Source organism: Stigmatopora nigra, unplaced genomic scaffold, assembly GCF_051989575.1.
Source record: "Stigmatopora nigra isolate UIUO_SnigA unplaced genomic scaffold, RoL_Snig_1.1 HiC_scaffold_24, whole genome shotgun sequence".
Taxonomy (NCBI): domain Eukaryota; kingdom Metazoa; phylum Chordata; class Actinopteri; order Syngnathiformes; family Syngnathidae; genus Stigmatopora; species Stigmatopora nigra.
The window spans coordinates 1,603,532-1,627,211 of record NW_027551603.1 but is presented as its reverse complement, the minus strand read 5'-3'; the positions used below and the strand labels follow the sequence as shown (position 1 = coordinate 1,627,211).

Below are 23,680 nucleotides of genomic sequence, written 5' to 3'. Positions count from 1 at the left end.
TTTCATGGGTGTCCATCTGCTAGTGCAGTACCGCTCACGGCCATACCACCCTGAAAAGGCCCGATCTCGCCCGCTCTCGTCCGATCTCGGCAGCCAAGCATGGTTCGGCCTGGTTAGTACCTGATTGGGAGACCGCTTGGGAATACCAGGTGCTGTGAGCATCATACCCCGCATCTTTTTCGACATTTCATGGGTGTCCATCTGCTAGTACAGTACCGCTCACGGCCATACCACCCTGAAAAGGCCCGATCTCCTCCGATCTCGGAAGCCAAGCATGGTTCGGCCTGGTAAGTACCTGATTGGGAGACCGCTTGGAAATACCTGGTGCTGTGAGCATCATACCCCGCATCTTTTTCGACATTTCATGGGTGTCCATCTGCTAGTGCAGTACCGCTCACGGCCATACCACCCTGAAAAGGCCCGATCTCGTCCGGTCTCGTCCGATCTCGGAAGCCAAGCATGGTTCGGCCTCGTTAGTATCTGATTGGGAGACCGGTTGGGAATACCAGGTGCTGTGAGCATCATACCCCGCATCTTTTTCGACATTTCATGGGTGTCCATCTGCAAGAGTAGTACCGCTCACGGCCATACCACCCTGAAAAGGCCCAATCTCCTCCGAACTCGGAAGCCAAGCATGGTTCGGCCTGGTAAGTACCTGATTGGGAGACCGCTTGGGAATACCAGGTGCTGTGAGCATCATACCCCGCATCTTTTTCGACATTTCATGGGTGTCCATCTGCAAAAGCAGTACCGCTCACGGCCATACCACCCTGAAAAGGCCCGATCTCGCCCGATCTCGTCCGATCTCGGCAGCCAAGCATGGTTCAGCCTGGTTAGCACCTGATTGGGAGACCGTTTGGGAATACCAGGTGCTGTGGGCATCATACCCCGTATCTTTTTCGACATTTCATAGGTGTCCATCTGCAAGACCAGTACCGTTCACGGCCATACCACCCTGAAAAGGCCCGATCTCGTCCGATCTCGTCCGATCTCGGCAGCCAAGCATGGTTCGGCCTGGTTAGTACCTGATTGGGAGACCGCTTGGGAATACCAGGTGCTGTGAGCATCATACCCCGCATCATTTTCGACATTTCATGGGTGTCCATCTGCAAGAGCAGTACCGCTCACGGCCATACCACCCTGAAAAGGCCCGATCTCGCCCGATCTCGTCCGAACTCGGCAGCCAAGCATGGTTCGGCCTGGTTAGTACCTGATTGGGAGACTGCTTGGGAATACCAGGTGCTGTGAGCATCATACCCTGCATCTTTTTCGACATTTCATGGGTGTCCATCTGCAAGAGCAGTACCGCTCACGGCCATACCACCCTGAAAAGGCCCGATCTCGCCCGATCTCGCCCGATCTCGTCCGATCTCGGTAGCCAAGCATGGTTCGGCCTGGTTAGTACCTGATTGGGAGACCGCTTGGGAATACCAGGTGCTGTGAGCATCATACCCCGCATCTTTTTCGACATTTCATGGGTGTCCATCTGCAAGAGCAGTACCGCTCACGGCCATACCACCCTGAAAAGGCCCGATCTCGCCCGATCTCGTCCGATCTCGGCAGCCAAGCATGGTTCGGCCTGGTTAGTACCTGATTGGGAGACCGGTTGGGAATACCAGGTGCTGTGAGCATCATACCCCGCACCTTTTTCGACATTTCATGGGTGTCCATCTGCAAGAGCAGTACTGCTCACGGCCATACCACCCTGAAAAGGCCCGATCTCGCCCGATCTAGGAAGCCAAGCATGGATCAGCCTGGTTAGTACCTGATTGGGAGACCGCTTGGGAATACCAGGTGCTGTGAGCATCATACCCCGCATCTTTTTCGACATTTCATGGGTGTCCATCTGCTAGTGCAGTACCGCTCACGGCCATACCACCCTGAAAAGGCCCGATCTCGTCCGATCTCGGAAGCCAAGCATGGTTCGGCCTGGTTAGTACCTGATTGGGAGACCGCTTGGGAATACCAGGTGCTGTGAGCATCATACCCCGCATCTTTTTCGACATTTCATGGGTGTCCATCTGCAAGAGCAGTACCGCTCACGGCCATACCACCCTGAAAAGGCCCGATCTCGCCCGATCTCTTCCGACCTCGGCAGCCAAGCATGGTTCAGCCTGGTTAGCACCTGATTGGGAGACCGCTTGGGAATACCAGGTGCTGTGGGCATCATACCCCGTATCTTTTTCGACATTTCATGGGTGTCCATCTGCAAGACCAGTACCGTTCGCGGCCATACCACCCTGAAAAGGCCCGATCTCGTCCGATCTCGTCCGATCTCGGCAGCCAAGCATGGTTCGGCCTGGTTAGTACCTGATTGGGAGACCGCTTGGGAATACCAGGTGCTGTGAGCATCATACCCCGCATCATTTTCGACATTTCATGGGTGTCCATCTGCAAGAGCAGTACCGCTCACGGCTATACCACCCTGAAAAGGCCCGATCTTGCCCGATCTCGTCCGAACTCGGCAGCCAAGCATGGTTCGGCCTGGTTAGTGCCTGATTGGGAGACCGCTTGGGAATACCAGGTGCTGTGAGCATCATACCCCGCATCTTTTTCGACATTTCATGGGTGTCCATCTGCCAGTGGAGTACCGCTCACGGGCATACCACCCTGAAAAGGCCCGATCTCGTCCGATCTTGGAAGCCAAGCATGGTTCAGCCTGGTTAGTACCTGGTTGGGAGACCGCTTGGGAATACCAGGTGCTGTGAGCATCATACCCCGCATCTTTTTCGACATTTCATGGGTGTCCATCTGCAAAAGCAGTACCGCTCACGGCCATACCACCCTGAAAAGGCCCGATCTCGTCCGATCTCGGAAGCCAAGCATTGTTCGGCCTGTTTAGTACCTGATTGGGAGACCGCTTGGGAATACCAGGTGCTGTGAGCATCAGACCCCGCATCTTTTTCGACATTTCATGGGTGTCCATCTGCAAGAGCAGTACCGCTCACGGCCATACCACCCTGAAAAGGCCCGATCTCGCCCGTTCTCGTCCGATCTCGGCAGCCAAGCATGGTTCGGCCTGGTTAGTACCTGATTGGGAGACCGCTTGGGAATACCAGGTGCTGTGAGCATCATACCCCGCATCTTTTTCGACATTTCATGGGTGTCCATCTGCTAGTGCAGTACCGCCCACGGCCATACCACCCTGAAAAGGCCCGATCTCGTCCGATCTCGGAAGCCAAGCATGGTTCGGCCTGGTTAGTACCTGATTGGGAGACCGCTTGGGAATACCAGGTGCTGTGAGCATCATACCCCGCATCTTTTTCGACATTTCATGGGTGTCCATCTGCAAGAGCAGTACCGCTCACGGCCATACCACCCTGAAAAGGCCCTATCTCGTCCGATCTCGGAAGCCAAGCATTATTCGGCCTGGTTAGTACCTGATTGGGAGACCGCTTGGGAATACCAGTTGCTGTGAGCATCATACCCCGCATCTTTTTCGACATTTCATGGGTGTCCATCTGCAGGAGCAGTACCGCTCACGGCCATACCACCCTGAAAAGGCCCGATCTCGTCCGATCTCGGAAGCCAAGCATGGTTCGGCCTGGTTAGTACCTGATTGGGAGACCGCTTGGGAATACCAGGTGCTGTGTGCATCATACCCCGCATCTTTTTCGACATTTCATGGGTGTCCATCTGCTAGTGCAGTACCGCTCACGGCCATACCACCCTGAAAAGGCCCGATCTCGTCCGATCTCGGAAGCCAAGCATGATTCGGCCTGGTTAGTACCTGATTGGGAGACCGCTTGGCAATACCAGGTGCTGTGAGCATCATACCCCGCATCTTTTTCGACATTTCATGGGTGTCCATCTGCAAGAGCAGTACCGCTCACGGCCATACCACCCTGAAAAGGCCCGATCTCGCCCGATCTCGTCCGACCTCGGCAGCCAAGCATGGTTCGGCCTGGTTAGTACCTGATTGGGAGACCGCTTGGTAATACCAGGTGCTGTGAGCATAATACCCCGCATCTTTTTCGACATTTCATGGGTGTCCATCTGCAAGAGCAGTACCGTTCACGGCCATACCACCCTGAAAAGGCCCGATCTCGCCCGATCTCGTCCGATCTCGGCAGCCAAGCATGGTTCAGCCTGGTTAGCACCTGATTGGGAGACCGCTTGGGAATACCAGGTGCTGTGGGCATCATACCCCGCATCTTTTTCGACATTTCATGGGTGTCCATCTGCAAGAGCAGTACCGCTCACGGCCATACCACCCTGAAAAGGCCCGATCTCGCCCGGTCTCGTCCGAACTCGGCAGCCAAGCATGGTTCGGCCTGGTTAGTACCTGATTGGGAGACCGCTTGAGAATACCAGGTGCTGTGAGCATCATACCCCGCATCTTTTTCGACATTTCATGGGTGTCCATCTGCAAGAGCAGTACCGCTCACGGCCATACCACCCTGATAAGGCCCGATCTCGCCCGATCTCGTCCGATCTCGGCAGCCAAGCATGCTTCGGCCTGGTTAGTACCTGATTGGGAGACCACTTGGGAATACCAGGTGCTGTGAGCATCATACCCTGCATCTTTTTCGACATTTCATGGGTGTCCATCTGCAAGAGCAGTACCGCTCACGGCCATACCACCCTGAAAAGGCCCGATCTCGCCCGATCTCGTCCGATCTCGGCAGCCAAGCATGGTTCGGCCTGGTTAGTACCTGATTGGGAGACCGCTTGGGAATACCAGGTGCTGTGAGCATCATACCCCGCATCTTTTTCGACATTTCATGGGTGTCCATCTGCAAGAGCAGTACCGCTCACGGCCATACCACCCTGAAAAGGCCCGATCTCGCCCGTTCTCGTCCGATCTCGGCAGCCAAGCATGGTTCGGCCTGGTTAGTACCTGATTGGGAGACCGCTTGGGAATACCAGGTGCTGTGAGCATCATACCCCGCATCTTTTTCGACATTTCATGGGTGTCCATCTGCATGAGCAGTACCGCTCACGGCCATACCACCCTGAAAAGGCCCGATCTCGGAAGCCAAGCATGGTTCGGCCTGGTTAGTACCTGATTGGGAGACCGCTTGGGAATACCAGGTGCTGTGAGCATCATACCCCGCATCATTTTCGACATTTCATGGGTGTCCATCTGCAAGAGCAGTACCGCTCACGGCCATACCACCCTGAAAAGGCCCGATCTCGCCCGATCTCGTCCGAACTCGGCAGCCAAGCATGGTTCGGCCTGGTTAGTACCTGATTGGGAGACCGCTTGGGAATACCAGGTGCTGTGAGCATCATACCCTGCATCTTTTTCGACATTTCATGGGTGTCCATCTGCAAGAGCAGTACCGCTCACGGCCATACCACCCTGAAAAGGCCCGATCTCGCCCGATCTCGTCCGATCTCGGCAGCCAAGCATGGTTCGGCCTGGTTAGTACCTGATTGGGAGACCGGTTGGGAATACCAGGTGCTGTAAGCATCATACCCCGCACCTTTTTCGACATTTCATGGGTGTCCATCTGCAAGAGCAGTACCGCTCACGGCCATACCACCCTGATAAGGCCCGATCTCGCCCGATCTCGTCCGATCTCGGCAGCCAAGCAGGGTTCAGCCTGTTTAGTACCTGATTGGGAGACCGCTTGGGAATACCAGGTGCTGTGAGCATCTTGCCCCGCATCTTTTTCGACATTTCATGGGTGTCCATCTGCAAGAGTAGTACCGCTCACGGCCATACCACCCTGAAAAGGCCCGATCTCGTTCGATCCCAGAAGCCAAGCATGGTTCGGCCTGGTTAGTACCTGATTGGGAGACCGCTTGGGAATACCAGGTACTGTAAGCATCACACCCCGCATCTTTTTCGACATTTCATGGGTGTCCATCTGCTAGTGCAGTACCGCTCACGGCCATACCACCCCGAAAAGGCCCGATCTCGTCCGATCTCGGAAGCCAAGCATGGTTCGGCCTGGTTAGTACCCGATTGGGAGACCGCATGGGAATACCAGATGCTGTGAGCATCATACCCCGCATCTTTTTCGACATTTCATGGGTGTCCATCTGCAAGAGCAGTACCGCTCACGGCCATACCACCCTGAAAAGGCCCGATCTCCTCCGATCTTGGAAGCCAAGCATGGTTCGGCCTGGTTAGTACCTGATTGGGAGACCGCTTGGGAATACCAGGTGCTGTGAGCATCATACCCAGCATCTTTTTCGACATTTCATGGGTGTCCATCTGCTGGTGCAGTACCGCTCACGGCCATACCACCCTGAAAAGGCCCGATCTCGTCTGATCTCGGAAGCCAAGCATGGTTCGGCCTGGTTAGTACCTGATTGGGAGACCGCTTGGGAATACCAGATGCTGTGAGCATCATACCCCGCACCTTTTTCGACATTTCATGGGTGTCCATCTGCTAGTGCAGTACCCCTCCCGGCCATACCACCCTGAAAAGGCCCAATCTCGTCCGATCTCGGAAGCCAAGCATGGTTCGGCCTGGTTAGTACCTGATTGGGAGACCCCTTGGGAATACCAGGTGCTGTGAGCATCATACCCCGCATCTTTTTCGACATTTCATGGGTGTCCATCTGCTAGTGCAGTACCGCTCACGGCCATACCACCCTGAAAAGGCCCGATCTCGCCCGCTCTCGTCCGATCTCGGCAGCCAAGCATGGTTCGGCCTGGTTAGTACCTGATTGGGAGACCGCTTGGGAATACCAGGTGCTGTGAGCATCATACCCCGCATCTTTTTCGACATTTCATGGGTGTCCATCTGCTAGTACAGTACCGCTCACGGCCATACCACCCTGAAAAGGCCCGATCTCCTCCGATCTCGGAAGCCAAGCATGGTTCGGCCTGGTAAGTACCTGATTGGGAGACCGCTTGGAAATACCTGGTGCTGTGAGCATCATACCCCGCATCTTTTTCGACATTTCATGGGTGTCCATCTGCTAGTGCAGTACCGCTCACGGCCATACCACCCTGAAAAGGCCCGATCTCGTCCGGTCTCGTCCGATCTCGGAAGCCAAGCATGGTTCGGCCTCGTTAGTATCTGATTGGGAGACCGGTTGGGAATACCAGGTGCTGTGAGCATCATACCCCGCATCTTTTTCGACATTTCATGGGTGTCCATCTGCAAGAGTAGTACCGCTCACGGCCATACCACCCTGAAAAGGCCCAATCTCCTCCGAACTCGGAAGCCAAGCATGGTTCGGCCTGGTAAGTACCTGATTGGGAGACCGCTTGGGAATACCAGGTGCTGTGAGCATCATACCCCGCATCTTTTTCGACATTTCATGGGTGTCCATCTGCAAAAGCAGTACCGCTCACGGCCATACCACCCTGAAAAGGCCCGATCTCGCCCGATCTCGTCCGATCTCGGCAGCCAAGCATGGTTCAGCCTGGTTAGCACCTGATTGGGAGACCGTTTGGGAATACCAGGTGCTGTGGGCATCATACCCCGTATCTTTTTCGACATTTCATAGGTGTCCATCTGCAAGACCAGTACCGTTCACGGCCATACCACCCTGAAAAGGCCCGATCTCGTCCGATCTCGTCCGATCTCGGCAGCCAAGCATGGTTCGGCCTGGTTAGTACCTGATTGGGAGACCGCTTGGGAATACCAGGTGCTGTGAGCATCATACCCCGCATCATTTTCGACATTTCATGGGTGTCCATCTGCAAGAGCAGTACCGCTCACGGCCATACCACCCTGAAAAGGCCCGATCTCGCCCGATCTCGTCCGAACTCGGCAGCCAAGCATGGTTCGGCCTGGTTAGTACCTGATTGGGAGACTGCTTGGGAATACCAGGTGCTGTGAGCATCATACCCTGCATCTTTTTCGACATTTCATGGGTGTCCATCTGCAAGAGCAGTACCGCTCACGGCCATACCACCCTGAAAAGGCCCGATCTCGCCCGATCTCGCCCGATCTCGTCCGATCTCGGTAGCCAAGCATGGTTCGGCCTGGTTAGTACCTGATTGGGAGACCGCTTGGGAATACCAGGTGCTGTGAGCATCATACCCCGCATCTTTTTCGACATTTCATGGGTGTCCATCTGCAAGAGCAGTACCGCTCACGGCCATACCACCCTGAAAAGGCCCGATCTCGCCCGATCTCGTCCGATCTCGGCAGCCAAGCATGGTTCGGCCTGGTTAGTACCTGATTGGGAGACCGGTTGGGAATACCAGGTGCTGTGAGCATCATACCCCGCACCTTTTTCGACATTTCATGGGTGTCCATCTGCAAGAGCAGTACTGCTCACGGCCATACCACCCTGAAAAGGCCCGATCTCGCCCGATCTAGGAAGCCAAGCATGGATCAGCCTGGTTAGTACCTGATTGGGAGACCGCTTGGGAATACCAGGTGCTGTGAGCATCATACCCCGCATCTTTTTCGACATTTCATGGGTGTCCATCTGCTAGTGCAGTACCGCTCACGGCCATACCACCCTGAAAAGGCCCGATCTCGTCCGATCTCGGAAGCCAAGCATGGTTCGGCCTGGTTAGTACCTGATTGGGAGACCGCTTGGGAATACCAGGTGCTGTGAGCATCATACCCCGCATCTTTTTCGACATTTCATGGGTGTCCATCTGCAAGAGCAGTACCGCTCACGGCCATACCACCCTGAAAAGGCCCGATCTCGCCCGATCTCTTCCGACCTCGGCAGCCAAGCATGGTTCAGCCTGGTTAGCACCTGATTGGGAGACCGCTTGGGAATACCAGGTGCTGTGGGCATCATACCCCGTATCTTTTTCGACATTTCATGGGTGTCCATCTGCAAGACCAGTACCGTTCGCGGCCATACCACCCTGAAAAGGCCCGATCTCGTCCGATCTCGTCCGATCTCGGCAGCCAAGCATGGTTCGGCCTGGTTAGTACCTGATTGGGAGACCGCTTGGGAATACCAGGTGCTGTGAGCATCATACCCCGCATCATTTTCGACATTTCATGGGTGTCCATCTGCAAGAGCAGTACCGCTCACGGCTATACCACCCTGAAAAGGCCCGATCTTGCCCGATCTCGTCCGAACTCGGCAGCCAAGCATGGTTCGGCCTGGTTAGTGCCTGATTGGGAGACCGCTTGGGAATACCAGGTGCTGTGAGCATCATACCCCGCATCTTTTTCGACATTTCATGGGTGTCCATCTGCCAGTGGAGTACCGCTCACGGGCATACCACCCTGAAAAGGCCCGATCTCGTCCGATCTTGGAAGCCAAGCATGGTTCAGCCTGGTTAGTACCTGGTTGGGAGACCGCTTGGGAATACCAGGTGCTGTGAGCATCATACCCCGCATCTTTTTCGACATTTCATGGGTGTCCATCTGCAAAAGCAGTACCGCTCACGGCCATACCACCCTGAAAAGGCCCGATCTCGTCCGATCTCGGAAGCCAAGCATTGTTCGGCCTGTTTAGTACCTGATTGGGAGACCGCTTGGGAATACCAGGTGCTGTGAGCATCAGACCCCGCATCTTTTTCGACATTTCATGGGTGTCCATCTGCAAGAGCAGTACCGCTCACGGCCATACCACCCTGAAAAGGCCCGATCTCGCCCGTTCTCGTCCGATCTCGGCAGCCAAGCATGGTTCGGCCTGGTTAGTACCTGATTGGGAGACCGCTTGGGAATACCAGGTGCTGTGAGCATCATACCCCGCATCTTTTTCGACATTTCATGGGTGTCCATCTGCTAGTGCAGTACCGCCCACGGCCATACCACCCTGAAAAGGCCCGATCTCGTCCGATCTCGGAAGCCAAGCATGGTTCGGCCTGGTTAGTACCTGATTGGGAGACCGCTTGGGAATACCAGGTGCTGTGAGCATCATACCCCGCATCTTTTTCGACATTTCATGGGTGTCCATCTGCAAGAGCAGTACCGCTCACGGCCATACCACCCTGAAAAGGCCCTATCTCGTCCGATCTCGGAAGCCAAGCATTATTCGGCCTGGTTAGTACCTGATTGGGAGACCGCTTGGGAATACCAGTTGCTGTGAGCATCATACCCCGCATCTTTTTCGACATTTCATGGGTGTCCATCTGCAGGAGCAGTACCGCTCACGGCCATACCACCCTGAAAAGGCCCGATCTCGTCCGATCTCGGAAGCCAAGCATGGTTCGGCCTGGTTAGTACCTGATTGGGAGACCGCTTGGGAATACCAGGTGCTGTGTGCATCATACCCCGCATCTTTTTCGACATTTCATGGGTGTCCATCTGCTAGTGCAGTACCGCTCACGGCCATACCACCCTGAAAAGGCCCGATCTCGTCCGATCTCGGAAGCCAAGCATGATTCGGCCTGGTTAGTACCTGATTGGGAGACCGCTTGGCAATACCAGGTGCTGTGAGCATCATACCCCGCATCTTTTTCGACATTTCATGGGTGTCCATCTGCAAGAGCAGTACCGCTCACGGCCATACCACCCTGAAAAGGCCCGATCTCGCCCGATCTCGTCCGACCTCGGCAGCCAAGCATGGTTCGGCCTGGTTAGTACCTGATTGGGAGACCGCTTGGTAATACCAGGTGCTGTGAGCATAATACCCCGCATCTTTTTCGACATTTCATGGGTGTCCATCTGCAAGAGCAGTACCGTTCACGGCCATACCACCCTGAAAAGGCCCGATCTCGCCCGATCTCGTCCGATCTCGGCAGCCAAGCATGGTTCAGCCTGGTTAGCACCTGATTGGGAGACCGCTTGGGAATACCAGGTGCTGTGGGCATCATACCCCGCATCTTTTTCGACATTTCATGGGTGTCCATCTGCAAGAGCAGTACCGCTCACGGCCATACCACCCTGAAAAGGCCCGATCTCGCCCGGTCTCGTCCGAACTCGGCAGCCAAGCATGGTTCGGCCTGGTTAGTACCTGATTGGGAGACCGCTTGAGAATACCAGGTGCTGTGAGCATCATACCCCGCATCTTTTTCGACATTTCATGGGTGTCCATCTGCAAGAGCAGTACCGCTCACGGCCATACCACCCTGATAAGGCCCGATCTCGCCCGATCTCGTCCGATCTCGGCAGCCAAGCATGCTTCGGCCTGGTTAGTACCTGATTGGGAGACCACTTGGGAATACCAGGTGCTGTGAGCATCATACCCTGCATCTTTTTCGACATTTCATGGGTGTCCATCTGCAAGAGCAGTACCGCTCACGGCCATACCACCCTGAAAAGGCCCGATCTCGCCCGATCTCGTCCGATCTCGGCAGCCAAGCATGGTTCGGCCTGGTTAGTACCTGATTGGGAGACCGCTTGGGAATACCAGGTGCTGTGAGCATCATACCCCGCATCTTTTTCGACATTTCATGGGTGTCCATCTGCAAGAGCAGTACCGCTCACGGCCATACCACCCTGAAAAGGCCCGATCTCGCCCGTTCTCGTCCGATCTCGGCAGCCAAGCATGGTTCGGCCTGGTTAGTACCTGATTGGGAGACCGCTTGGGAATACCAGGTGCTGTGAGCATCATACCCCGCATCTTTTTCGACATTTCATGGGTGTCCATCTGCTAGTGCAGTACCGCCCACGGCCATACCACCCTGAAAAGGCCCGATCTCGTCCGATCTCGGAAGCCAAGCATGGTTCGGCCTGGTTAGTACCTGATTGGGAGACCGCTTGGGAATACCAGGTGCTGTGAGCATCATACCCCGCATCTTTTTCGACATTTCATGGGTGTCCATCTGCAAGAGCAGTACCGCTCACGGCCATACCACCCTGAAAAGGCCCTATCTCGTCCGATCTCGGAAGCCAAGCATTATTCGGCCTGGTTAGTACCTGATTGGGAGACCGCTTGGGAATACCAGTTGCTGTGAGCATCATACCCCGCATCTTTTTCGACATTTCATGGGTGTCCATCTGCAGGAGCAGTACCGCTCACGGCCATACCACCCTGAAAAGGCCCGATCTCGTCCGATCTCGGAAGCCAAGCATGGTTCGGCCTGGTTAGTACCTGATTGGGAGACCGCTTGGGAATACCAGGTGCTGTGTGCATCATACCCCGCATCTTTTTCGACATTTCATGGGTGTCCATCTGCTAGTGCAGTACCGCTCACGGCCATACCACCCTGAAAAGGCCCGATCTCGTCCGATCTCGGAAGCCAAGCATGATTCGGCCTGGTTAGTACCTGATTGGGAGACCGCTTGGCAATACCAGGTGCTGTGAGCATCATACCCCGCATCTTTTTCGACATTTCATGGGTGTCCATCTGCAAGAGCAGTACCGCTCACGGCCATACCACCCTGAAAAGGCCCGATCTCGCCCGATCTCGTCCGACCTCGGCAGCCAAGCATGGTTCGGCCTGGTTAGTACCTGATTGGGAGACCGCTTGGTAATACCAGGTGCTGTGAGCATAATACCCCGCATCTTTTTCGACATTTCATGGGTGTCCATCTGCAAGAGCAGTACCGTTCACGGCCATACCACCCTGAAAAGGCCCGATCTCGCCCGATCTCGTCCGATCTCGGCAGCCAAGCATGGTTCAGCCTGGTTAGCACCTGATTGGGAGACCGCTTGGGAATACCAGGTGCTGTGGGCATCATACCCCGCATCTTTTTCGACATTTCATGGGTGTCCATCTGCAAGAGCAGTACCGCTCACGGCCATACCACCCTGAAAAGGCCCGATCTCGCCCGGTCTCGTCCGAACTCGGCAGCCAAGCATGGTTCGGCCTGGTTAGTACCTGATTGGGAGACCGCTTGAGAATACCAGGTGCTGTGAGCATCATACCCCGCATCTTTTTCGACATTTCATGGGTGTCCATCTGCAAGAGCAGTACCGCTCACGGCCATACCACCCTAATAAGGCCCGATCTCGCCCGATCTCGTCCGATCTCGGCAGCCAAGCATGCTTCGGCCTGGTTAGTACCTGATTGGGAGACCACTTGGGAATACCAGGTGCTGTGAGCATCATACCCTGCATCTTTTTCGACATTTCATGGGTGTCCATCTGCAAGAGCAGTACCGCTCACGGCCATACCACCCTGAAAAGGCCCGATCTCGCCCGATCTCGTCCGATCTCGGCAGCCAAGCATGGTTCGGCCTGGTTAGTACCTGATTGGGAGACCGCTTGGGAATACCAGGTGCTGTGAGCATCATACCCCGCATCTTTTTCGACATTTCATGGGTGTCCATCTGCAAGAGCAGTACCGCTCACGGCCATACCACCCTGAAAAGGCCCGATCTCGCCCGATCTCGTCCGATCTCGGCAGCCAAGCATGGTTCGGCCTGGTTAGTACCTGATTGGGAGACCGGTTGGGAATACCAGGTGCTGTGAGCATCATACCCCGCACCTTTTTCGACATTTTATGGGTGTCCATCTGCAAGAGCAGTACCGCTCACGGCCATACCACCCTGATAAGGCCCGATCTCGCCCGATCTCGTCCGATCTCGGCAGCCAAGCAGGGTTCAGCCTGTTTAGTACCTGATTGGGAGACCGCTTGGGAATACCAGGTGCTGTGAGCATCTTGCCCCGCATCTTTTTTGACATTTCATGGGTGTCCATCTGCAAAAGTAGTACCGCTCACGGCCATACCACCCTGAAAAGGCCCAATCTCCTCCGATCTCGGAAGCCAAGCATGGTTCGGCCTGGTAAGTACCTGATTGGGAGACCGCTTGGGAATACCAGATGCTGTGAGCATCATACCCCGCATCTTTTTCGACATTTCATGGGTGTCCATCTGCAAGAGCAGTACCGCTCACGGCCATACCACCCTGAAAAGGCCCGATCTCGTCCGATCTCGTCCGATCTCGGCAGCCAAGCATGGTTAGGCCTGGTTAGTACCTGATTGGGAGACCGCTTGGGAATACCAGGTGCTGTGAGCATCATACCCCGCATCATTTTCGACATTTCATGGGTGTCCATCTGCAAGAGCAGTACCGCTCACGGCCATACCACCCTGAAAAGGCCCGATCTCGCCCGATCTCGTCCGAACTCGGCAGCCAAGCATGGTTCGGCCTGGTTAGTACCTGATTGGGAGACCGCTTGGGAATACCAGGTGCTGTGAGCATCATACCCTGCATCTTTTTCGACATTTCATGGGTGTCCATCTGCAAGAGCAGTACCGCTCACGGCCATGCCACCCTGAAAAGGCCCGATCTCGCCCGATCTCGCCCGATCTCGTCCGATCTCGGTAGCCAAGCATGGTTCGGCCTGGTTAGTACCTGATTGGGAGACCGCTTGGGAATACCAGGTGCTGTGAGCATCATACCCCGCATCTTTTTCGACATTTCATGGGTGTCCATCTGCAAGAGCAGTACCGCTCACGGCCATACCACCCTGAAAAGGCCCGATCTCCTCCGATCTTGGAAGCCAAGCATGGTTCGGCCTGGTTAGTACCTGATTGGGAGACCGCTTGGGAATACCAGGTGCTGTGAGCATCATACCCCGCATCTTTTTCGACATTTCATGGGTGTCCATCTGCAAGAGCAGTACCGCTCACGGCCATACCACCCTGAAAAGGCCCTATCTCGTCCGATCTTGGAAGCCAAGCATGGTTCGGCCTGTTTAGTACCTGATTGGGAGACCGCTTGGGAATACCAGGTTCTGTGAGCATCATACCCCGCATCTTTTTCGACATTTCATGGGTGTCCATCTGCAAGAGCAGTACCGCTCACGGCCATACCACCCTGAAAAGGCCCGATCTCGCCCGATCTCGGAAGCCAAGCATGGTTCGGCCTGGTTAGTACCTGATTGGGAGACCGCTTGGGAATACCAGGTGCTGTGAGCATCATACCCCGCATCTTTTTCGACATTTCATGTGTGTCCATCTGCTAGTGCAGTACCGCTCACGGCCATACCACCCTGAAAAGGCCCGATTTCGTCCGATCTCGGAAGCCAAGCATGGTTCGGCCTGTTTAGTACCTGATTGGGAGACCGCTTGGGAATACCAGGTGCTGTGAGCATCATACCCCGCATCTTTTTCGACATTTCATGGGTGTCCATCTGCATGAGCAGTACTGCTTACGGCCATACCACCATGAAAAGGACCGATCTCATCCGATCACGGAAGCCAAGCATGGCTCGGCCTGGTTAGTACCTGATTGGGAGACCGCTTGGGAATACCAGGTACTGTGAGCATCATACCCCGCATCTTTTTCAACATTTCATGGGTGTCCATCTGCTAGTGCAGTACTGCTCACGGCCATACCACCCTGAAAAGGCCCGATCTCGTCCGATCTCGGAAGCCAAGCATGGTTCGGCCTGGTTAGTACCATATTGGGAGACCGCTTGGGAATACCAGGTGCTGTGAGCATCATACCCCGCATCTTTTTCGACATTTCATGGGTGTCCATCTGCTAGTGCAGTACCGCTCACTGCCATACCACCCTGAAAAGGCCCGATCTCGTCCGATCTCGGAAGCCAAGCATCGTTCGGCCTGTTTAGTACCTGATTGGGAGACCGCTTGGGAATACCAAGTGCTGTGAGCATCATACCCCGCATCTTTTTCGACATTTCATGGGTGTCCATCTGCAAGAGCAGTACCGCTCACGGCCATACCACCCTGAAAAGGCCCGATCTCGTCCGATCTCGGAAGCCAAGCATGGTTCGGCCTGGTTAGTACCTGATTGGGAGACCGCTTGGGAATACCAGGTGCTGTGAGCATCATGCCCCGCATCTTTTTCGACATTTCATGGGTGTCCATCTGCTAATGCAGTACCGCTCACGGCCATACCACCCCGAAAAGGCCCGATCTCGTCCGATCCCGGAAGCCAAGCAAGTTCGGCCTGATTAGTACCTGATTGGGAGACCGCTTGGGAATACCAGGTGCTGTGAGCATCATACCCCGCATTTTTTTCGACATTTCATGGGTGTCCATCTGCAAGAGCAGTACCGCTCACGGCCATACCACCCTGAAAAGGCCTGATCTCGTCCGATCTCGGAAGCCAAGCATGGTTCGGCCTGGTTAGTACCTGATTGGGAGACCGCTTGGGAATACCAGGTGCTGTGAGCATCGTACCCCGCATCTTTTTCGACATTTCATGGGTGTCCATCTGCTACTGCAGTACCGCTCACGGCCATACCACCCTGAAAAGGCCCGATCTCGTCCGATCTCGGAAGCCAAGCATGGTTCGGCCTGGTTAGTACCTGATTGGGAGACCGCTTGGGAATACCAGATGCTGTGAGCATCATACCCCGCACCTTTTTCGACATTTCATGGGTGTCCATCTGCTAGTGCAGTACCGCTCCCGGCCATACCACCCTGAAAAGGCCCAATCTCGTCCAATCTCGGAAGCCAAGCATGGTTCGGCCTGGTTAGTACCTGATTGGGAGACCCCTTGGGAATACCAGTTGCTGTGAGCATCATACCCCGCATCTTTTTCGACATTTCATGGGTGTCCATCTGCAAGCGCAGTACCACTCGCGGCCATACCACCCTGAAAAGGCCCGATCTCGTCCGATCTCAGAAGCCAAGCAAGGTTCGGCCTGGTTCGTACCTGATTGGGAGACCGCTTGGGAATACCAGGTGCTGTGAGCATCATACCCCGCATCTTTTTCGACATTTCATGGGTGTCCATCTGCTAGTGCAGTACCGCTCACGGCCATACCACCCTGAAAAGGCCCGATCTCGTCCGATCTTTGAAGCCAAGCATGGTTCGGCCTGTTTAGTACCTGATTGGGAGACCGCTTGGGAATACCAGGTGCTGTGAGCATCATACCCCGCATCTTTTTCGACATTTCATGGGTGTCCATCTGCGAGAGCAGTACCGCTCACGGCCATACTACCCTGAAAAGGACCGATCTCGTCCGATCTCGGAAGCCAAGCATGGTTCGGCCTGATTAGTACCTGATTGGGAAACCGCTTGGGAATACCAGGTACTGTGAGCATCATACCCCGCATCTTTTTCGACATTTCATGGGTGTCCATCTGCTAGTGCAGTACCGCTCACGGCCATACCACCCTGAAAAGGCCCGATCTCGTCCGATCTCGGAAGCCAAGCATGGTTCGGCCTGGTTAGTACCTGATTGGGAGACCGCTTGGGAATACCAGGTGCTGTGAGCATCATACCCCGCATCTTTTTCGACATTTCATGGGTGTCCATCTGCAAGAGCAGTACCGCTCACAGCCATACCACCCTGAAAAGGCCCGATCTCGTTCGATCTCGGAAGCCAAGCATGGTACGGCCTGGTTAGTACCTGATTGGGAGACCGCTTGGGAATACCAGGTGCTGTGAGCATCATACCCCGCATCTTTTTCGACATTTCATGGGTGTCCATCTGCTAGTGCAGTACCGCTCACAGCCATACCACCCTGAAAAGGCCCGATCTCGTCCGATTTCGGAAGCCAAGCATGGTTCGGCCTGGTTAGTACCTGATTGGGAGACCGCTTGGGAATACCAAGTGCTGTGAGCATCATACCCCGCATCTTTTTCGACATTTCATGGGTGTCCATCTGCAAAAGCAGTATCGATCACGGCCATACCACCCTGAAAAGGCCCGATATCGTCCGATCTCGGAAGCCAAGCATGGTTCGGCCTGGTTAGTACCTGATTGGGAGACCGCTTGGGAATACCAGGTGCTGTGAGCATCATACCCCGCATCTTTTTCGACATTTCATGGGTGTCCATCTGCATGAGCAGTACCGCTCACGGCCATACCACCCTGAAAAGGCCCGATCTCGCCCAATCTCGGAAGCCAAGCATGGTTCGGCCTGGTTAGTGCCTGATTGGGAGACCGCTTGGGAATACCAGGTGCTGTGAGCATCATACCCCGCATCTTTTTCGACATTTCATGGGTGTCCATCTGCAAGAGCAGTACCGCTCACGGCCGTACCACCCTGAAAAGGCCCGATCTCGTCCGATCTCGGAAGTCAAGCATGGTTCGGCCTGGTTAGTACCTGGTTGGGAGACCGCTTGGGAATACCAGTTGCTGTGAGCATCATACCCCGCATCTTTTTCGACATTTCATGGGTGTCCATCTGCTAGTGCAGTACCGCTCACGGCCATACCACCCTGAAAAGGCCCGATCTCGTCCGATCTCTGCAGCCAAGCATGGTTCGGCCTGTTTAGTACCTGATTGGGAGACCGCTTGGGAATACCAGGTGCTGTGAGCATCATACCCCGCATCTTTTTCGACATTTCATGGGTGTCCATCTGCTAGTGCAGTACCGCTCACGGCCATACCACCCTGAAAAGGCCCGATCTCGTCCGATCTCGGAAGCCAAGCATGGTTCAGCCTGGTTAGTACCTGATTGGGAGACCGCTTGGAAATACCTGGTGCTGTGAGCATCATACCCCGCATCTTTTTCGACATTTCATGGGTGTCCATCTGCTAGTGCAGTACCGCTCACGGCCATACCACCCTGAAAAGGCCCGATCTCGTCCGGTCTCGTCCGATCTCGGAAGCCAAGCATGGTTCGGCCTCGTTAGTATCTGATTGGGAGACCGCTTGGGAGTACCAGGTGCTGTGAGAACCATGCCCCGCATCTTTTTCGACCTTTCATGGGTGTCCATCTGTAAGAGCAGTACCGCTCAAGGCCATACCACCCTGAAAAGGCCCGATCTCGTCCGATCTCGGAAGCCAAGCATGGTTCGGCCTGTTTAGTACCTGATTGGGAGACCGCTTGGGAATACCAGGTGCTGTGAGCATCATACCCTGCATCTTTTTCGACATTTCATGGGTGTCCATCTGCAAGAGCAGTACCGCTCACGGCCATACCACCCTGAAAAGGCCCGATCTCGTCCGATCTCGGCAGCCAAGCATGGTTCGGCCTGGTTAGTACCTGATTGGGAGACCGCTTAGGAATACCAGGTGCTGTGAGCATCATACCCCGCATCTTTTTCGACATTTCATGGGTGTCCATCTGCAAGAGCAGTACCGCTCACAGCCATACCACCCTGATAAGGCCCGATCTCGCCCGATCTCGTCCGATCTCGGCAGCCAAGCATGGTTCGGCCAGGTTAGTACCTGAATGGGAGTCCGCTTGGGAATACCAGGTGCTGTGAGCATCATACCCCGCATCATTTTCGACATTTCATGGGTGTCCATCTGCTAGTGCAGTACCGCTCACGGCCATACCACCCTGAAAAGGCCCGATCTCGCCCGCTCTCGTCCGATCTCGGCAGCTAAGCATGGTTCGGCCTGGTTAGTACCTGATTGGGAGACCGCTTGGGAATACCAGGTGCTGTGAGCATCATACCCCGCATCTTTTTCGACATTTCATGGGTGTCCATCTGCTAGTACAGTACCGCCCACGGCCATACCACCCTGAAAAGGCCCGATCTCGTCCGATCTCGGAAGCCAAGCATGGTTCGGCCTGGTCAGTACCTGATTGGGAGACCGCTTGGGAATACCAGGTGCTGTGAGCATCATACCCCGCATCTTTTTCGACATTTCATGGCTGTCCATCTGCAAGAGCAGTACCGCTCACGGCCATACCACCCTGATAAGGCCCGATCTCGTCCGATCTCGGAAGCCAAGCATGGTTTGGCCTGTTTAGTACCTGATTGTGAGACCGCTTGGGAATACCAGGTGCTGTGAGCATCATACCCCGCATCTTTTTCGACATTTCATGGGTGTCCATCTGCTAGTGCAGTACCGCTCACGGCCATACCACCCTGAAAAGGCCCGATCTCGTCCGATCTCGTCCGATCTCGGCAGCCAAGCATCGTTCGGCCTGGTTAGTACCTGATTGGGAGACAGCTTGGGAATACCAGGTGCTGTGAGCATCATACCCTGCAACTTTTTCGACATTTCATGGGTGTCCATCTGCAAGAGCAGTACCGCTCACAGCCATACCACCCTGATAAGGCCCGATCTCGCCCGATCTCGTCCGATCTCGGCAGCCAAGCATGGTTCGGCCTGGTTAGTACCTGATTGGGAGACCGCTTGGGAATACCAGGTGCTGTGAGCATCATACCCCGCATCTTTTTCGACATTTCATGGGTGTCCATCTGCAAGAGCAGTACCGTTTACGGCCATACCACCCTGAAAAGGCCCGATCTCGCCCGATCTCGTCCGATCTCGGCAGCCAAGCATGGTTCGGCCTGGTTAGTACCTGATTGGGAGACCGCTTGGGAATACCAGGTGCTGTGAGCATCATACCCCGCACCTTTTTCGACATTTCATGGGTGTCCATCTGCAAGAGCAGTACCATTCACGGCCATACCACCCTGATAAGGCCCGATCTCGTCCGATCTCGGCAGCCAAGCAGGGTTCCGCCTGTTTAGTACCTGATTGGGAGACAGCTTGGGAATACCAGGTGCTGTGAGCATCTTGCCCCGCATCTTTTTCGACATTTCATGGGTGTCCATCTGCAAGAATAGTACCGCTCACGGCCATACCACCCTGAAAAGGCCCAATCTCCTCCGATCTCGGAAGCCAAGCATGGTTCCGCCTGTTTAGTACCTGATTGGGAGACCGCTTGGGAATACCAGGTGCTGTGAGCATCTTGCCCCGCATCTTTTTCGACATTTCATGGGTGTCCATCTGCAAGAGCAGTACCGCTCACGGCCATACCACCCTGAAAAGGCCCGATCTCGCCCGATCTCGTCCGATCTCGGCAGCCAAGCATGATTCGGCCTGGTTAGTACCTGATTGGGAGACTGCTTGGGAATACCAGGTGCTGTGAGCATCATACCCCGCACCTTTTTCGACATTTCATGGGTGTCCATCTGCAAGAGCAGTACCATTCACGGCCATACCACCCTGATAAGGCCCGATCTCGTCCGATCTCGGCAACCAAGCAGGGTTCCGCCTGTTTAGTACCTGATTGGGAGACCGCTTGGGAATACCAGGTGCTGTGAGCATCTTGCCCCGCATCTTTTTCGACATTTCATGGGTGTCCATCTGCAAGAGTAGTACCGCTCACGGCCATACCACCCTGAAAAGGCCCAATCTCCTCCGATCTCGGAAGCCAAGCATGGTTCGGCCTGGTAAGTACCTGATTGGGAGACCGCTTGGGAATACCAGGTGCTGCGAGCATCATACCCCGCATCTTTTTCGACATTTCATGGGTGTCCATCTGCAAAAGCAGTACCGCTCACGGCCATACCACCCTGAAAAGGCCCGATCTCGCCCGATCTAGGAAGCCAAGCATCGTTCGGCCTGGTTAGTACCTGATTGGGAGACCGCTTGGGAATACCAGGTGCTGTGAGCATCATACCCCGCATCTTTTTCGACATTTCATGGGTGTCCATCTGCTAGTGCAGTACCGCTCACGGCCATACCACCCTGAAAAGGCCCGATCTCGTCCGATCTCGTCCGATCTCGGCAGCCAAGCATGGTTCGGCCTGGTTAGTACCTGATTGGGAGACCGCTTGGGAATACCACGTGCTGTGAGCATCATACCCCGCATCTTTTTCGACATTTCATGGGTGTCCATCTGCAAAAGCAGTACCGCTCACGGCCATACCACCCTGAAAAGGCCCGATCTCGCCCGATCCCGTCCGAACTCGGCAGCCAAGCATGGTTCGGCCTGGTTAGTACCTGATTGGGAGACCGCTTGAGAATACCAGGTGCTGTGAGCATCATACCCCGCATCTTTTTCGACATTTCATGGGTGTCCATCTGCAAGAGCAGTACCGCTCACGGCCATACCACCCTGATAAGGCCCGATCTCGCCCGATCTCGTCCGATCTCGGCAGCCAAGCATGGTTCAGCCTGGTTAATACCTGATTGGGAGACTGCTTGTGAATACCAGGTGCTGTGAGCATCATACCCCGCATCTTTTTCGACATTTCATGGGTGTCCATCTGCTAGTGCAGTACCGCTCACGGCCATACCACCCTGAAAAGGCCCGATCTCGTCCGATCTCGTCCGATCTCGGAAGCCAAGCATGGTTCGGCCTGGTTAGTACCTGATTGCGAGACCGCTTGGCAATACCATGTGCTGTGAGCATCATACCCCGCATCTTTTTCGACATTTCATGGGTGTCCATCTGCAAGAGCAGTACCGCTCACGGCCATACCACCCTGAAAAGGCCCGATCTCGTCCGATCTCAGCAGCCAAGCAAGGTTCGGCCTGTTTAGTACCTGATTGGGAGACCGCTTGGGAATACCAGGTGCTGTGAGCATCATACCCCGCATCTTTTTCGACATTTCATGGGTGTCCATCTGCAAGAGCAGTACCGCTCACGGCGATACCACCCTGAAAAGGCCCGATCTCGTCCGATCTCAGCAGCCAAGCATGGTTCGGCCTGTTTAGTACCTGATTGGGAGACCGCTTGGGAATACCTGGTGCTGTGAGCATCATACCCCACAAATTTTTCGACATTTCATGGGTGTCCATCTGCAAGAGCAGTACCGCTCACGGCCATACCACCCTGAAAAGACCCGATCTCGTCCGATCTCGGAAGCCAAACATAATTCGGCCTGTTTAGTACCTGATTGGGAGACCGCTTGGGAATACCAGGGGCTGTGAGCATTATACCCCGCATCTTTTTCGACATTTCATGGGTGTCCATCTGCAAGAGCAGTACCGCTCACGGCCATACCACCCTGAAAAGGCTCGATCTCGGCAGCCAAGCATGGTTCGGCTGGTTAGTACCTGATTGGGAGACCGCTTGGGAATACCAGGTGCTGTGAGCATCATACCCCGCATCTTTTTCGACATTTCATGGGTGTCCATCTGCTAGTACAGTACCGCTCACGGCCATACCACCCTGAAAAGGCCCGATCTCGTCCGATCTCGGCAGCCAAGCATGGTTCGGCCTGTTTAGTACCTGATTGGGAGACCGCTTGGGAATACCAGGTGCTGTGAGCATCATACCCCGCATCTTTTTCGACATTTCATGGGTGTCCATCTGCAAGAGCAGTACCGCTCATGGCTATACCACCCTAAAAAAGGCCCGATCTCGTCCGATCTCGGAAGCCAAGCATGGTTCGGCCTGTTTAGTACCTGATTGGGAAACTGCTTGGGAATACCAGGTGCTGTGAGCATCATACCCCGCATCTTTTTCGACATTTCATGGGTGTCCATCTGCTAGTGCAGTACCGCTCACGGCCATACCACCCTGAAAAGGCCCGATCTCGTCCGATCTCGGAAGCCAAGCATGGTTCGGCCTGTTTAGTACCTGATTGGGAGACCGCTTGGGAATACCAGGTGCTTTAAGCATCATACCCCGCATCTTTTTCGACATTTCATGGGTGTCCATCTGCTAGTGCAGTACCGCTCACGGCCATACCACCCTGAAAAGGCCCGATCTCGTCCGATCTCGGAAGCCAAGCATGATTCGGCCTGTTTAGTACCTGATTGGGAGACCGCTTGGGAATACCAGGTGCTGTGAGCATCATACCCCGCATCTTTTTTGACATTTCATGGGTGTCCATCTGCAAGAGCAGTACCGCTCACGGCCATACCACCCTGAAAAGGCCCGATCTCGTCCGATCTAGGCAGCCAAGCATGGTTCAGCCTGGTTAGTACCTGATTGGCAGACCGCTTGGGAATACCAGGTGCTGTGAGCATCATACCCAGCATCTTTTTCGACATTTCATGGGTGTCCATCTGCTAGTGCAGTACCGCTCACGGCCATACCACGCTGAAAAGGCCCGATCTCGTCCGATCTCGGAAGCCAAGCATGGTTCGGCCTGTTTAGTACCTGATTGGGAGACTGCTTGGGAATACCAGGTGCTGTGAGCATCATACCCCGCATCTTTTTTGACATTTCATGGGTGTCCATCTGCAAGAGCAGTACCGCTCACGGCCATACCACCCTGATAAGGCCCGATCTCGCCTGATCTCGTCCGATCTCGGCAGCCAAGCATGGTTCGGCCTGGTTAGTACCTGATTGGGAGACCGCTTGGGAATACCAGGTGCGGTGAGCATCATA

General features: G+C 54.8%; 118 pseudogenes; all 118 read left to right on the top strand.

Moving 5' to 3' along the window:
• The first annotated feature begins 32 nt into the window (after positions 1-32).
• On the top strand, positions 33-161 carry LOC144184281 (5S ribosomal RNA; annotated as a pseudogene).
• Positions 162-217: 56 nt separating this feature from the next.
• On the top strand, positions 218-336 carry LOC144191106 (5S ribosomal RNA; annotated as a pseudogene).
• Positions 337-577: 241 nt separating this feature from the next.
• Positions 578-696, top strand: LOC144191100 (5S ribosomal RNA; annotated as a pseudogene).
• A 241-nt stretch (positions 697-937) lies between these two features.
• On the top strand, positions 938-1,066 carry LOC144184008 (5S ribosomal RNA; annotated as a pseudogene).
• A 56-nt stretch (positions 1,067-1,122) lies between these two features.
• On the top strand, positions 1,123-1,251 carry LOC144183082 (5S ribosomal RNA; annotated as a pseudogene).
• A 56-nt stretch (positions 1,252-1,307) lies between these two features.
• On the top strand, positions 1,308-1,446 carry LOC144184724 (5S ribosomal RNA; annotated as a pseudogene).
• Positions 1,447-1,502: 56 nt separating this feature from the next.
• On the top strand, positions 1,503-1,631 carry LOC144183737 (5S ribosomal RNA; annotated as a pseudogene).
• A 56-nt stretch (positions 1,632-1,687) lies between these two features.
• On the top strand, positions 1,688-1,806 carry LOC144186101 (5S ribosomal RNA; annotated as a pseudogene).
• Positions 1,807-1,862: 56 nt separating this feature from the next.
• On the top strand, positions 1,863-1,981 carry LOC144190647 (5S ribosomal RNA; annotated as a pseudogene).
• A 241-nt stretch (positions 1,982-2,222) lies between these two features.
• Positions 2,223-2,351, top strand: LOC144184999 (5S ribosomal RNA; annotated as a pseudogene).
• A 56-nt stretch (positions 2,352-2,407) lies between these two features.
• Positions 2,408-2,536, top strand: LOC144185601 (5S ribosomal RNA; annotated as a pseudogene).
• A 56-nt stretch (positions 2,537-2,592) lies between these two features.
• Positions 2,593-2,711, top strand: LOC144182742 (5S ribosomal RNA; annotated as a pseudogene).
• Positions 2,712-2,767: 56 nt separating this feature from the next.
• LOC144190466 (5S ribosomal RNA) lies at positions 2,768-2,886 on the top strand (annotated as a pseudogene).
• A 56-nt stretch (positions 2,887-2,942) lies between these two features.
• On the top strand, positions 2,943-3,071 carry LOC144184126 (5S ribosomal RNA; annotated as a pseudogene).
• A 56-nt stretch (positions 3,072-3,127) lies between these two features.
• Positions 3,128-3,246, top strand: LOC144188278 (5S ribosomal RNA; annotated as a pseudogene).
• A 56-nt stretch (positions 3,247-3,302) lies between these two features.
• LOC144187127 (5S ribosomal RNA) lies at positions 3,303-3,421 on the top strand (annotated as a pseudogene).
• A 56-nt stretch (positions 3,422-3,477) lies between these two features.
• Positions 3,478-3,596, top strand: LOC144187963 (5S ribosomal RNA; annotated as a pseudogene).
• A 56-nt stretch (positions 3,597-3,652) lies between these two features.
• LOC144182415 (5S ribosomal RNA) lies at positions 3,653-3,771 on the top strand (annotated as a pseudogene).
• Positions 3,772-3,827: 56 nt separating this feature from the next.
• LOC144185894 (5S ribosomal RNA) lies at positions 3,828-3,956 on the top strand (annotated as a pseudogene).
• Positions 3,957-4,197: 241 nt separating this feature from the next.
• On the top strand, positions 4,198-4,326 carry LOC144184604 (5S ribosomal RNA; annotated as a pseudogene).
• Positions 4,327-4,382: 56 nt separating this feature from the next.
• On the top strand, positions 4,383-4,511 carry LOC144185186 (5S ribosomal RNA; annotated as a pseudogene).
• Positions 4,512-4,567: 56 nt separating this feature from the next.
• On the top strand, positions 4,568-4,696 carry LOC144181919 (5S ribosomal RNA; annotated as a pseudogene).
• Positions 4,697-4,752: 56 nt separating this feature from the next.
• Positions 4,753-4,881, top strand: LOC144184125 (5S ribosomal RNA; annotated as a pseudogene).
• A 56-nt stretch (positions 4,882-4,937) lies between these two features.
• On the top strand, positions 4,938-5,046 carry LOC144186019 (5S ribosomal RNA; annotated as a pseudogene).
• A 56-nt stretch (positions 5,047-5,102) lies between these two features.
• LOC144191438 (5S ribosomal RNA) lies at positions 5,103-5,231 on the top strand (annotated as a pseudogene).
• A 56-nt stretch (positions 5,232-5,287) lies between these two features.
• LOC144185482 (5S ribosomal RNA) lies at positions 5,288-5,416 on the top strand (annotated as a pseudogene).
• Positions 5,417-5,472: 56 nt separating this feature from the next.
• Positions 5,473-5,601, top strand: LOC144184852 (5S ribosomal RNA; annotated as a pseudogene).
• Positions 5,602-5,657: 56 nt separating this feature from the next.
• Positions 5,658-5,776, top strand: LOC144185917 (5S ribosomal RNA; annotated as a pseudogene).
• Positions 5,777-5,832: 56 nt separating this feature from the next.
• On the top strand, positions 5,833-5,951 carry LOC144181753 (5S ribosomal RNA; annotated as a pseudogene).
• A 56-nt stretch (positions 5,952-6,007) lies between these two features.
• On the top strand, positions 6,008-6,126 carry LOC144189817 (5S ribosomal RNA; annotated as a pseudogene).
• A 56-nt stretch (positions 6,127-6,182) lies between these two features.
• Positions 6,183-6,301, top strand: LOC144189888 (5S ribosomal RNA; annotated as a pseudogene).
• Positions 6,302-6,357: 56 nt separating this feature from the next.
• On the top strand, positions 6,358-6,476 carry LOC144184935 (5S ribosomal RNA; annotated as a pseudogene).
• Positions 6,477-6,532: 56 nt separating this feature from the next.
• Positions 6,533-6,661, top strand: LOC144184280 (5S ribosomal RNA; annotated as a pseudogene).
• Positions 6,662-6,717: 56 nt separating this feature from the next.
• On the top strand, positions 6,718-6,836 carry LOC144191104 (5S ribosomal RNA; annotated as a pseudogene).
• Positions 6,837-7,077: 241 nt separating this feature from the next.
• LOC144191099 (5S ribosomal RNA) lies at positions 7,078-7,196 on the top strand (annotated as a pseudogene).
• A 241-nt stretch (positions 7,197-7,437) lies between these two features.
• LOC144184006 (5S ribosomal RNA) lies at positions 7,438-7,566 on the top strand (annotated as a pseudogene).
• Positions 7,567-7,622: 56 nt separating this feature from the next.
• On the top strand, positions 7,623-7,751 carry LOC144183081 (5S ribosomal RNA; annotated as a pseudogene).
• A 56-nt stretch (positions 7,752-7,807) lies between these two features.
• Positions 7,808-7,946, top strand: LOC144184723 (5S ribosomal RNA; annotated as a pseudogene).
• Positions 7,947-8,002: 56 nt separating this feature from the next.
• Positions 8,003-8,131, top strand: LOC144183736 (5S ribosomal RNA; annotated as a pseudogene).
• A 56-nt stretch (positions 8,132-8,187) lies between these two features.
• On the top strand, positions 8,188-8,306 carry LOC144186100 (5S ribosomal RNA; annotated as a pseudogene).
• Positions 8,307-8,362: 56 nt separating this feature from the next.
• LOC144190635 (5S ribosomal RNA) lies at positions 8,363-8,481 on the top strand (annotated as a pseudogene).
• A 241-nt stretch (positions 8,482-8,722) lies between these two features.
• On the top strand, positions 8,723-8,851 carry LOC144184998 (5S ribosomal RNA; annotated as a pseudogene).
• A 56-nt stretch (positions 8,852-8,907) lies between these two features.
• On the top strand, positions 8,908-9,036 carry LOC144185600 (5S ribosomal RNA; annotated as a pseudogene).
• Positions 9,037-9,092: 56 nt separating this feature from the next.
• Positions 9,093-9,211, top strand: LOC144182741 (5S ribosomal RNA; annotated as a pseudogene).
• A 56-nt stretch (positions 9,212-9,267) lies between these two features.
• LOC144190465 (5S ribosomal RNA) lies at positions 9,268-9,386 on the top strand (annotated as a pseudogene).
• A 56-nt stretch (positions 9,387-9,442) lies between these two features.
• On the top strand, positions 9,443-9,571 carry LOC144184124 (5S ribosomal RNA; annotated as a pseudogene).
• Positions 9,572-9,627: 56 nt separating this feature from the next.
• Positions 9,628-9,746, top strand: LOC144188277 (5S ribosomal RNA; annotated as a pseudogene).
• A 56-nt stretch (positions 9,747-9,802) lies between these two features.
• Positions 9,803-9,921, top strand: LOC144187125 (5S ribosomal RNA; annotated as a pseudogene).
• A 56-nt stretch (positions 9,922-9,977) lies between these two features.
• Positions 9,978-10,096, top strand: LOC144187962 (5S ribosomal RNA; annotated as a pseudogene).
• Positions 10,097-10,152: 56 nt separating this feature from the next.
• On the top strand, positions 10,153-10,271 carry LOC144182414 (5S ribosomal RNA; annotated as a pseudogene).
• A 56-nt stretch (positions 10,272-10,327) lies between these two features.
• On the top strand, positions 10,328-10,456 carry LOC144185893 (5S ribosomal RNA; annotated as a pseudogene).
• Positions 10,457-10,697: 241 nt separating this feature from the next.
• Positions 10,698-10,826, top strand: LOC144184603 (5S ribosomal RNA; annotated as a pseudogene).
• Positions 10,827-10,882: 56 nt separating this feature from the next.
• Positions 10,883-11,011, top strand: LOC144185185 (5S ribosomal RNA; annotated as a pseudogene).
• A 56-nt stretch (positions 11,012-11,067) lies between these two features.
• Positions 11,068-11,196, top strand: LOC144181918 (5S ribosomal RNA; annotated as a pseudogene).
• A 56-nt stretch (positions 11,197-11,252) lies between these two features.
• On the top strand, positions 11,253-11,381 carry LOC144184123 (5S ribosomal RNA; annotated as a pseudogene).
• Positions 11,382-11,437: 56 nt separating this feature from the next.
• Positions 11,438-11,556, top strand: LOC144188276 (5S ribosomal RNA; annotated as a pseudogene).
• Positions 11,557-11,612: 56 nt separating this feature from the next.
• On the top strand, positions 11,613-11,731 carry LOC144187124 (5S ribosomal RNA; annotated as a pseudogene).
• Positions 11,732-11,787: 56 nt separating this feature from the next.
• LOC144187961 (5S ribosomal RNA) lies at positions 11,788-11,906 on the top strand (annotated as a pseudogene).
• Positions 11,907-11,962: 56 nt separating this feature from the next.
• Positions 11,963-12,081, top strand: LOC144182413 (5S ribosomal RNA; annotated as a pseudogene).
• Positions 12,082-12,137: 56 nt separating this feature from the next.
• On the top strand, positions 12,138-12,266 carry LOC144185891 (5S ribosomal RNA; annotated as a pseudogene).
• Positions 12,267-12,507: 241 nt separating this feature from the next.
• Positions 12,508-12,636, top strand: LOC144184602 (5S ribosomal RNA; annotated as a pseudogene).
• A 56-nt stretch (positions 12,637-12,692) lies between these two features.
• LOC144186475 (5S ribosomal RNA) lies at positions 12,693-12,821 on the top strand (annotated as a pseudogene).
• A 56-nt stretch (positions 12,822-12,877) lies between these two features.
• LOC144181917 (5S ribosomal RNA) lies at positions 12,878-13,006 on the top strand (annotated as a pseudogene).
• Positions 13,007-13,062: 56 nt separating this feature from the next.
• Positions 13,063-13,191, top strand: LOC144183735 (5S ribosomal RNA; annotated as a pseudogene).
• A 56-nt stretch (positions 13,192-13,247) lies between these two features.
• On the top strand, positions 13,248-13,376 carry LOC144184851 (5S ribosomal RNA; annotated as a pseudogene).
• Positions 13,377-13,432: 56 nt separating this feature from the next.
• Positions 13,433-13,551, top strand: LOC144184731 (5S ribosomal RNA; annotated as a pseudogene).
• Positions 13,552-13,607: 56 nt separating this feature from the next.
• On the top strand, positions 13,608-13,736 carry LOC144181746 (5S ribosomal RNA; annotated as a pseudogene).
• Positions 13,737-13,792: 56 nt separating this feature from the next.
• On the top strand, positions 13,793-13,921 carry LOC144191436 (5S ribosomal RNA; annotated as a pseudogene).
• A 56-nt stretch (positions 13,922-13,977) lies between these two features.
• LOC144185899 (5S ribosomal RNA) lies at positions 13,978-14,116 on the top strand (annotated as a pseudogene).
• Positions 14,117-14,172: 56 nt separating this feature from the next.
• LOC144189816 (5S ribosomal RNA) lies at positions 14,173-14,291 on the top strand (annotated as a pseudogene).
• Positions 14,292-14,347: 56 nt separating this feature from the next.
• On the top strand, positions 14,348-14,466 carry LOC144184240 (5S ribosomal RNA; annotated as a pseudogene).
• Positions 14,467-14,522: 56 nt separating this feature from the next.
• Positions 14,523-14,641, top strand: LOC144188480 (5S ribosomal RNA; annotated as a pseudogene).
• Positions 14,642-14,697: 56 nt separating this feature from the next.
• Positions 14,698-14,816, top strand: LOC144189580 (5S ribosomal RNA; annotated as a pseudogene).
• Positions 14,817-14,872: 56 nt separating this feature from the next.
• On the top strand, positions 14,873-14,991 carry LOC144181779 (5S ribosomal RNA; annotated as a pseudogene).
• A 56-nt stretch (positions 14,992-15,047) lies between these two features.
• On the top strand, positions 15,048-15,166 carry LOC144181865 (5S ribosomal RNA; annotated as a pseudogene).
• Positions 15,167-15,222: 56 nt separating this feature from the next.
• Positions 15,223-15,341, top strand: LOC144185301 (5S ribosomal RNA; annotated as a pseudogene).
• Positions 15,342-15,397: 56 nt separating this feature from the next.
• On the top strand, positions 15,398-15,516 carry LOC144190623 (5S ribosomal RNA; annotated as a pseudogene).
• Positions 15,517-15,572: 56 nt separating this feature from the next.
• On the top strand, positions 15,573-15,690 carry LOC144186076 (5S ribosomal RNA; annotated as a pseudogene).
• A 56-nt stretch (positions 15,691-15,746) lies between these two features.
• Positions 15,747-15,865, top strand: LOC144187796 (5S ribosomal RNA; annotated as a pseudogene).
• Positions 15,866-15,921: 56 nt separating this feature from the next.
• On the top strand, positions 15,922-16,040 carry LOC144189455 (5S ribosomal RNA; annotated as a pseudogene).
• A 56-nt stretch (positions 16,041-16,096) lies between these two features.
• Positions 16,097-16,215, top strand: LOC144187192 (5S ribosomal RNA; annotated as a pseudogene).
• A 56-nt stretch (positions 16,216-16,271) lies between these two features.
• LOC144183651 (5S ribosomal RNA) lies at positions 16,272-16,390 on the top strand (annotated as a pseudogene).
• Positions 16,391-16,446: 56 nt separating this feature from the next.
• Positions 16,447-16,565, top strand: LOC144182527 (5S ribosomal RNA; annotated as a pseudogene).
• A 56-nt stretch (positions 16,566-16,621) lies between these two features.
• LOC144191952 (5S ribosomal RNA) lies at positions 16,622-16,740 on the top strand (annotated as a pseudogene).
• Positions 16,741-16,796: 56 nt separating this feature from the next.
• LOC144190611 (5S ribosomal RNA) lies at positions 16,797-16,915 on the top strand (annotated as a pseudogene).
• A 56-nt stretch (positions 16,916-16,971) lies between these two features.
• On the top strand, positions 16,972-17,090 carry LOC144187197 (5S ribosomal RNA; annotated as a pseudogene).
• Positions 17,091-17,146: 56 nt separating this feature from the next.
• Positions 17,147-17,265, top strand: LOC144191545 (5S ribosomal RNA; annotated as a pseudogene).
• Positions 17,266-17,321: 56 nt separating this feature from the next.
• Positions 17,322-17,440, top strand: LOC144181971 (5S ribosomal RNA; annotated as a pseudogene).
• A 56-nt stretch (positions 17,441-17,496) lies between these two features.
• LOC144184557 (5S ribosomal RNA) lies at positions 17,497-17,615 on the top strand (annotated as a pseudogene).
• A 56-nt stretch (positions 17,616-17,671) lies between these two features.
• Positions 17,672-17,790, top strand: LOC144189794 (5S ribosomal RNA; annotated as a pseudogene).
• Positions 17,791-17,846: 56 nt separating this feature from the next.
• Positions 17,847-17,965, top strand: LOC144191786 (5S ribosomal RNA; annotated as a pseudogene).
• Positions 17,966-18,021: 56 nt separating this feature from the next.
• On the top strand, positions 18,022-18,140 carry LOC144191817 (5S ribosomal RNA; annotated as a pseudogene).
• A 241-nt stretch (positions 18,141-18,381) lies between these two features.
• Positions 18,382-18,500, top strand: LOC144191276 (5S ribosomal RNA; annotated as a pseudogene).
• Positions 18,501-18,556: 56 nt separating this feature from the next.
• LOC144188943 (5S ribosomal RNA) lies at positions 18,557-18,675 on the top strand (annotated as a pseudogene).
• A 56-nt stretch (positions 18,676-18,731) lies between these two features.
• Positions 18,732-18,860, top strand: LOC144183119 (5S ribosomal RNA; annotated as a pseudogene).
• A 56-nt stretch (positions 18,861-18,916) lies between these two features.
• LOC144182586 (5S ribosomal RNA) lies at positions 18,917-19,045 on the top strand (annotated as a pseudogene).
• Positions 19,046-19,101: 56 nt separating this feature from the next.
• LOC144189629 (5S ribosomal RNA) lies at positions 19,102-19,220 on the top strand (annotated as a pseudogene).
• A 56-nt stretch (positions 19,221-19,276) lies between these two features.
• LOC144191833 (5S ribosomal RNA) lies at positions 19,277-19,395 on the top strand (annotated as a pseudogene).
• Positions 19,396-19,636: 241 nt separating this feature from the next.
• Positions 19,637-19,765, top strand: LOC144183008 (5S ribosomal RNA; annotated as a pseudogene).
• A 56-nt stretch (positions 19,766-19,821) lies between these two features.
• On the top strand, positions 19,822-19,950 carry LOC144183864 (5S ribosomal RNA; annotated as a pseudogene).
• A 56-nt stretch (positions 19,951-20,006) lies between these two features.
• On the top strand, positions 20,007-20,125 carry LOC144186729 (5S ribosomal RNA; annotated as a pseudogene).
• Positions 20,126-20,181: 56 nt separating this feature from the next.
• LOC144185880 (5S ribosomal RNA) lies at positions 20,182-20,300 on the top strand (annotated as a pseudogene).
• A 56-nt stretch (positions 20,301-20,356) lies between these two features.
• LOC144185985 (5S ribosomal RNA) lies at positions 20,357-20,485 on the top strand (annotated as a pseudogene).
• A 56-nt stretch (positions 20,486-20,541) lies between these two features.
• Positions 20,542-20,660, top strand: LOC144183800 (5S ribosomal RNA; annotated as a pseudogene).
• Positions 20,661-20,716: 56 nt separating this feature from the next.
• Positions 20,717-20,835, top strand: LOC144184108 (5S ribosomal RNA; annotated as a pseudogene).
• A 56-nt stretch (positions 20,836-20,891) lies between these two features.
• On the top strand, positions 20,892-21,010 carry LOC144185264 (5S ribosomal RNA; annotated as a pseudogene).
• Positions 21,011-21,066: 56 nt separating this feature from the next.
• On the top strand, positions 21,067-21,195 carry LOC144186061 (5S ribosomal RNA; annotated as a pseudogene).
• Positions 21,196-21,251: 56 nt separating this feature from the next.
• Positions 21,252-21,380, top strand: LOC144181982 (5S ribosomal RNA; annotated as a pseudogene).
• Positions 21,381-21,806: 426 nt separating this feature from the next.
• Positions 21,807-21,925, top strand: LOC144191504 (5S ribosomal RNA; annotated as a pseudogene).
• Positions 21,926-21,981: 56 nt separating this feature from the next.
• LOC144182773 (5S ribosomal RNA) lies at positions 21,982-22,100 on the top strand (annotated as a pseudogene).
• Positions 22,101-22,156: 56 nt separating this feature from the next.
• Positions 22,157-22,275, top strand: LOC144184395 (5S ribosomal RNA; annotated as a pseudogene).
• Positions 22,276-22,495: 220 nt separating this feature from the next.
• Positions 22,496-22,614, top strand: LOC144188797 (5S ribosomal RNA; annotated as a pseudogene).
• Positions 22,615-22,670: 56 nt separating this feature from the next.
• LOC144186562 (5S ribosomal RNA) lies at positions 22,671-22,790 on the top strand (annotated as a pseudogene).
• Positions 22,791-22,846: 56 nt separating this feature from the next.
• Positions 22,847-22,965, top strand: LOC144182815 (5S ribosomal RNA; annotated as a pseudogene).
• A 56-nt stretch (positions 22,966-23,021) lies between these two features.
• Positions 23,022-23,140, top strand: LOC144190303 (5S ribosomal RNA; annotated as a pseudogene).
• Positions 23,141-23,196: 56 nt separating this feature from the next.
• LOC144186113 (5S ribosomal RNA) lies at positions 23,197-23,315 on the top strand (annotated as a pseudogene).
• A 56-nt stretch (positions 23,316-23,371) lies between these two features.
• Positions 23,372-23,490, top strand: LOC144181727 (5S ribosomal RNA; annotated as a pseudogene).
• Positions 23,491-23,546: 56 nt separating this feature from the next.
• Positions 23,547-23,675, top strand: LOC144186176 (5S ribosomal RNA; annotated as a pseudogene).
• Positions 23,676-23,680: the final 5 nt, after the last annotated feature.